Genomic DNA, 6,078 nt, shown 5'->3' on the forward strand with positions numbered 1-6,078 from the left:
AATTAGAAAGTTTTCAGAGAAAAATACCAAACCCCATGGACAAGGGAAACAAATTCCAATATCAACTTCTAAATGGAAACTTTTTGAAAAGAATGCAGATTGGCCAGAGAGATGGCCTGGTAGGAAAGGCTCTAGTCATTGTGCTTGACAAACTGAGGTTATTCCGAAAACATTATGGCAGAGGCAAAGAACTGACTCCTAAAAGCTTGTCTTCTGACCTCTGTTCTCACTCCTTGGCATACACAAACCCACAAAATAAATAAACAAACACATGTTTATAAACTCAAGAAATCACAACAGTATATTCAAAGCAATAAAGATAGAAAAGTCAAGAAGACATGCTTTGTAAAATTATCTTTCCTGAGTGAAAGAAAAATGAGAAATTTCCCCATAAAAATATAAATGTGATGAACGTATGTACAATAAACCCTCAAGAAAATACCAGGAAATGGAATTCATCAGCCAGCTTAGAAGACTATACCCCACAATCCAGTGGGATTTATCTGCTGAGATGAAATGATAATTTTTATTATATGGAAATCAATTCATGTGACATAGCACATTATAGAAGTAAACTCAATTAGTGTATTTGAATAGATGTAGGTTTTAGAACTCAGTATTCTTTTTAAATGAAAATATATCACAAACTGGATCCATAAGAATTGATCTCAACACAATAGAACCTGTTCATAAAAACCTATAGCTAATCTATACTTGGTGGAAACTTGTAAGTTTCCCTGTAAAATCATGAATAAAACAAAGATGCTCACCTTAGCTTGTATTGAGCATGGGAAGTTCTAACTAGCACACTTGTTTGAGGGAAATAAAAGGCAAGGGAATAAAAAGTAAAGATATTTCTAGTTTTAGATCTTGTAATTCTATATGGAGAAAACCCTAATGTTTTATGTTACATGAATTGATTTTCATCAAAGCATTGCTAAAGGTAACTCATGAAATAAGTATAGTTTTTCTGCATAAGAAAAGACGACATTCACCTTGGTGTGGTGGTACAGGCCTTCAATCTCAGCACTCCAGAGGCAGAGGCAGGTAGATCTCTGAGTTCAAGGCCAGCACAGCGTATCTACATAGTGAGTTACAAGCCAGCCATGGCTGCACAGTGAGACTCTTGTCTCAAAACTACAACAACAACAACAAGAAAATGTACAAGCCCATGTGTACTCACATGTCATGTACAAAATGAAGATTTATAAACAATTCTTCCAGATTTAAATGGATGAAACCGGATTCCTTTATGGGGAGATGGGCATATTCTAATGGTAAGAGCCTTTTAATATTTATGGGTGATAAACTTACACACACTGAATTAGGTCTTCCTAATGTTTCTAACACCGCCACTAGTTTACTTATATTACATGATGCTATGGAAGGAAAAATACGCTGATTAATGTGACGAAGTGCCTCATGTGCATAGCTGTGTGACCCAGACTGAAATAGATACTCATGACCCAGGTTTAAAAAAATATTGTATTATTGTGTGTGTGTGTGTGTGTGTTTTGCTGCATGTGCCTATATAACAGATGTCTGCCTTATGCCTGCAGAGGCCAGAAGAGGGCATCAGATCTTCTGGAGACTGGAGTGATAGATAGCTGTGAACTACCATGTAGGTGCTGGGAGTTCTCTGAAAGGTTCCTGGACCTGGGTTCTCTGGAAGAGCAAACAGTGCTTTTAACCATTAAATGATTTTTCCTACCCCTGGACCAACTTGCTACAGATGGAAATAATCTTTGCTGTACCTCATATATCAGTAGAGGACAGGAGCACCATCTGATAGCATCATTTTATAAAATAGTAGGTACTCAAACATGCTTTGAATAAGTCTCCATTTCAATGGACTTCTAAGTTATTTGAAGAACAAGGTATCACTACCACCACCACCACCACAATCCCCATTGTGATTATATCATCACCGTCATCAGCATTATTACCATCATGGAATCACATATCCAATGTTTTAATTTTTGCTGGCATCTATATTCTATCCAGACACAGTACCTTGGAAAATGACATGATGATTGTCAGAAATTTTAAGCAATCTGAAAATTCATCCTTTATAGTCATATATTTGGGCTTGATAGAAAATGAAAGTGTGGTGAGATCACTGTTAATAATCAAAAACTTGGTGCAAAAAGAATATTTTAAAAGCTTATTTGAATTTGACTTGGGAGGCATAAAAGAGAAACCTTTACAGGTAAACGAAGAGCTGTTGAACTTGCCTTGTTTTTATGAGTGTGATTAATCATGAGAAGCAACATGATGAAAGCAGCGAACCCTTGGACCAGCCTTTGGTGGTGTGCTTCTTCTCAGAGTCTTACAGTACATGTGATCTTTAAGAGAAAAGAGGATGTTCAACACAGGCTTTCGTCCTCATTATAGATACTAAATGCCAAGTTTATACAACTATGAAGACTTTTCAAATAAAATTGATTTGAGATCTTATTCCTTTTTATGCTTTTGGTATAGATGGATAAAATAACTATAACCGAATGAGTAAAAAGTGACACTTTTATAATCTTTGCAACGAAAGAACTGTAAGTAGGAAGTTGTTGGTTCACATCGTCTTCAGTGAGCGGCTCTCAGGCAACAAGTCTCCTTTAGTGAATACACTTTCAACATCAATATGATGAGTTGTAAGTACATATTTAAAGAAAACTTATTAGTAAACGTACAGCGGTTTCCTGACATTATTATGCCAGATTAATGTGGCAGAAATGTCTGACTCCAGAGGTTTAGCGTAAATATCTAATTAGAAAACATGGTCTGAAAGGTCAATTTTTTCCTTTCCAAGAGTCTTTGTGTTTGTTAAAGCCCAGCACTTTGGAAACCCTTGGTGGAGAGCTCCATCATCACATGCCTTCCGAAGCCAAGAAAGTTTTATTAGTTGCAAAAACCTAATTAGTGGTTGAGGATCGAGAAACATACAGCTTGGCCAGGATAAAGTTCACCAGAAAATGTACTGGGAAACAGAACAAACAGAGTAGTGTTTTCTTGGTTTGGATTTACCCCGTGTAGTGTCATTTTGTTCGTTTGTTCCAAGTTCTTCATTCTATGGATTAAGAAAACCCAAAACTAGAACCCAAGGGAGGAAACTATACGCTCCAAGACCCATAGGCATTTAGTCAGTGGACTCCGGTGTTCTGGGCTCTAGTGAGTGACGTCTGTGTTACCCATCATGCTCCGACAGATGAAATCATGGTGGATGGAATCTCATCCAGGCTTACAACTATCTACATCTTCAGCAGCTTTACATCCTTCAGAAAAAAAAACTATGATTACACCATTTGTGCTTCATCGCATCCCTCCAAACCTTCTCACATACCTCCCCAACCTTGCTCTGTTTTCAAATTTATATCCTCTTTTTTTCAATTGTGTTTTACATACATATGTACACACACACACACAACTTCTAAACACATAAATATAACCTGCTGGGTCTGTAGAATGTTTTACTTGCATTTTCACAACTGATCGTTTGTATTCTTCAGTTTTGACAGCAGCAAACCCTGGGAAGAAGACAGATTGAGCAGCCACAAGTAGTTTTTCTGTGTTTGCAGGTCCCGTGTAAGCCTGGATTCCGGATCCCATAGATTACAAATGTTATAGCTTACAGATCTCTGGTATTAGGGCCTTTATCTCTACTGATGTGTGACTCTTAGATTTACCTAAGAAGTCTGTTAGTGTCTGGTATTTAAGTTTCCAGGGTGAGGCATTAGGACAAGGCATTGGAAGCAGCCTATTTGTGAGCCTTTACAGTGAACTTAAACCTGTGCTGATGAGGCCTCTCAGTTCTCTGGAACTCTTCAGAGACCAAGGTCTACAGTTCCTTCTCTGTGACTCTTACCCATTCTAATTTTCTGCACTCTTACCTCTGTGTTCTTTCTTGCTTTCTGACTTGCTACCATTGTCTTTCTTCCTGTTAGGTCACTCACTCTGTTGAACGGCCAAGCCACAATACGGTTCTCTGGTCATAGCAAGTCAGGAAGCAGCTTCTGTGGATCCTTCATTGCTGCTGCCATATCTGCAACTGTCAGCTGTAGGAGTTGCAGCTCTGCCTCCTTTGCAGCTGTCAACACAGCCAGCCCCTCTGCATCTCTTGCAGCTTGGCCTACTGCCTGTTTAGTCCCACCTTCCTGTCAGTTAAAAGAAGCTGCCTGCTCTGATGCCTCTGGAGCCCAGCCTGCTCATCTCTCTGCCTCCAATTATACTTAGTTGTAAATGTTTTATTTACCTATTGGAGACTGTCATACATACATACAATGAGTTTTATCCTATCTAACCTGCTCCAACTTCATTCATATCTCCCATCTCCTCCCACTTCCTTCAGTGTTCTTTTTCCTTGTAACCCAATGTGTTTGACCAATGATGCCCATGTGTGAGCAGCTGCAGCGACATTCATTCATTGAATTCTTCTGGTTGCTAACTCACCCTGCTCTGTCAATAGAATGTAAGTGTAGAGTGAAAAATTATAAAGGCCATTTTATGAAATATGTGTAGATTTTTTCGCCTTACAGAACTCGGAACTGAAAATAAGATTTCAGGCCTTCACATTCCAGGTGAAGGACACTTGCTGGATTACATTCCCCAAGCCTCGCCCAAGGCAGGAAGGCATTCCTGACTACAGATAAAGATGCTATCATTTGGGCTAGATTCTCTGAAATGTTCTACTGTTCTTGGTTACCCCTCCCTTGGTCTTCCAAGTGCTATGTTCAAAATTTGTAAAACAACCAATCATGTGTAAGCGCGCGAAAATGCAACCATTCATGTGTAAGCGCGCGAAAATGCCTTCCTCCCCCCACCCCATGCTATAAAAGACCCTTTAACCCACCACACGGGGCCAAAAACCCTGCTCTTGGAGCTAAAGAGCTTGTCGTTTTTGACCGCCGGCTCTTCCCCTAATAAACCTCTGCTGATTGCATCCAGGTATGGTTTCTTGTGATTTTTGGGTGGTCGCGATTCCGGAGGCTTGAGGAAGGGTCTCCCGAGTATGGGGGTCTTCATAAGAAAAGACCTCAACCCCAGGTGACACTGAGGGCATTTCTCAGCACACTAACTGTTAGGGTTTTACAGTGGAAGAGTACCTTGGTGGATGGGGCCAAGGAGTGTCTCAGAGATCATACCACAGAAACAGGCCTCACACAGAGATTTATTGGGGAGTGGGCAAAAGGCTAATCCCGAATTGGAATAGCAAAGAGGGAGAGGTGACAGATACAATGAGGAGGACGAGTGGTGGCATGGTTTTTATAAAGGGTACTCTACTTGTTGCAACAGTGGAAATGTGTTACAATTGATGGCTGGTGATGACGTGGCTGCTGGCCTGAGTTGCTGAAAACAGGCCAGGGGTAAACATGGTTCCTAACAGTAAATAAGTGAATAGCATCCTTTTCTAGCTGGAAAATGGGTATAGACAGTAAACACACTATGCCTCCCATGCAAATGAAGCTTCACATTAGTCTTTACATTATGAGTTATGACATTCCTCTTTAGCCCACTGCAAAGTGTTCATTCTCTTGTCTAGGTGGAAAAGGTTCCAGAGTCACCCATAATTCACCAAGACTTGCGATGGCAAAGAGTTCAGTACAAAATGAACATCCTGGAAAACAGTCAAGTCTGGGTACAACTTCCTTCAGTGTGCAAAGTAGCCAACACTGTGTTAAGAACATATCATAAGGTCATTTGATTGGATTCCTTTGTTCAAGGTAGCCAAGAGGCAGTTAAAAAACCAAGAACTGTCAGTTGGGAGGACAAACATATCCCCTTCCCCTACATTTTTCTTCCTTTAAAGAATATAAGCAGCAGAAAGAAAGCTTATAAGAATTATTGTGAACATCAACATCATTAACAATTCTCAACCCTTAGCCAGTGGTCCGGTGAGAGATAGGTCTTCCTAATTGTCTCATCTCTGCTGTATAGCCTTGTTGTCTAAGACGTGTAATTAGAATAAACTTCAGAAAAGCACATAAATGTCAAACCACTATTTGCTTATCTCTTAGTAGGAGAAATATTAGTAGGACAGAGATATCACATGTAATTTTGGCACATGTAACCTAATAATATGAGGAA

This window comes from Arvicanthis niloticus, chromosome 19, assembly GCF_011762505.2.
Source record: "Arvicanthis niloticus isolate mArvNil1 chromosome 19, mArvNil1.pat.X, whole genome shotgun sequence".
NCBI classification, from domain to species: domain Eukaryota; kingdom Metazoa; phylum Chordata; class Mammalia; order Rodentia; family Muridae; genus Arvicanthis; species Arvicanthis niloticus.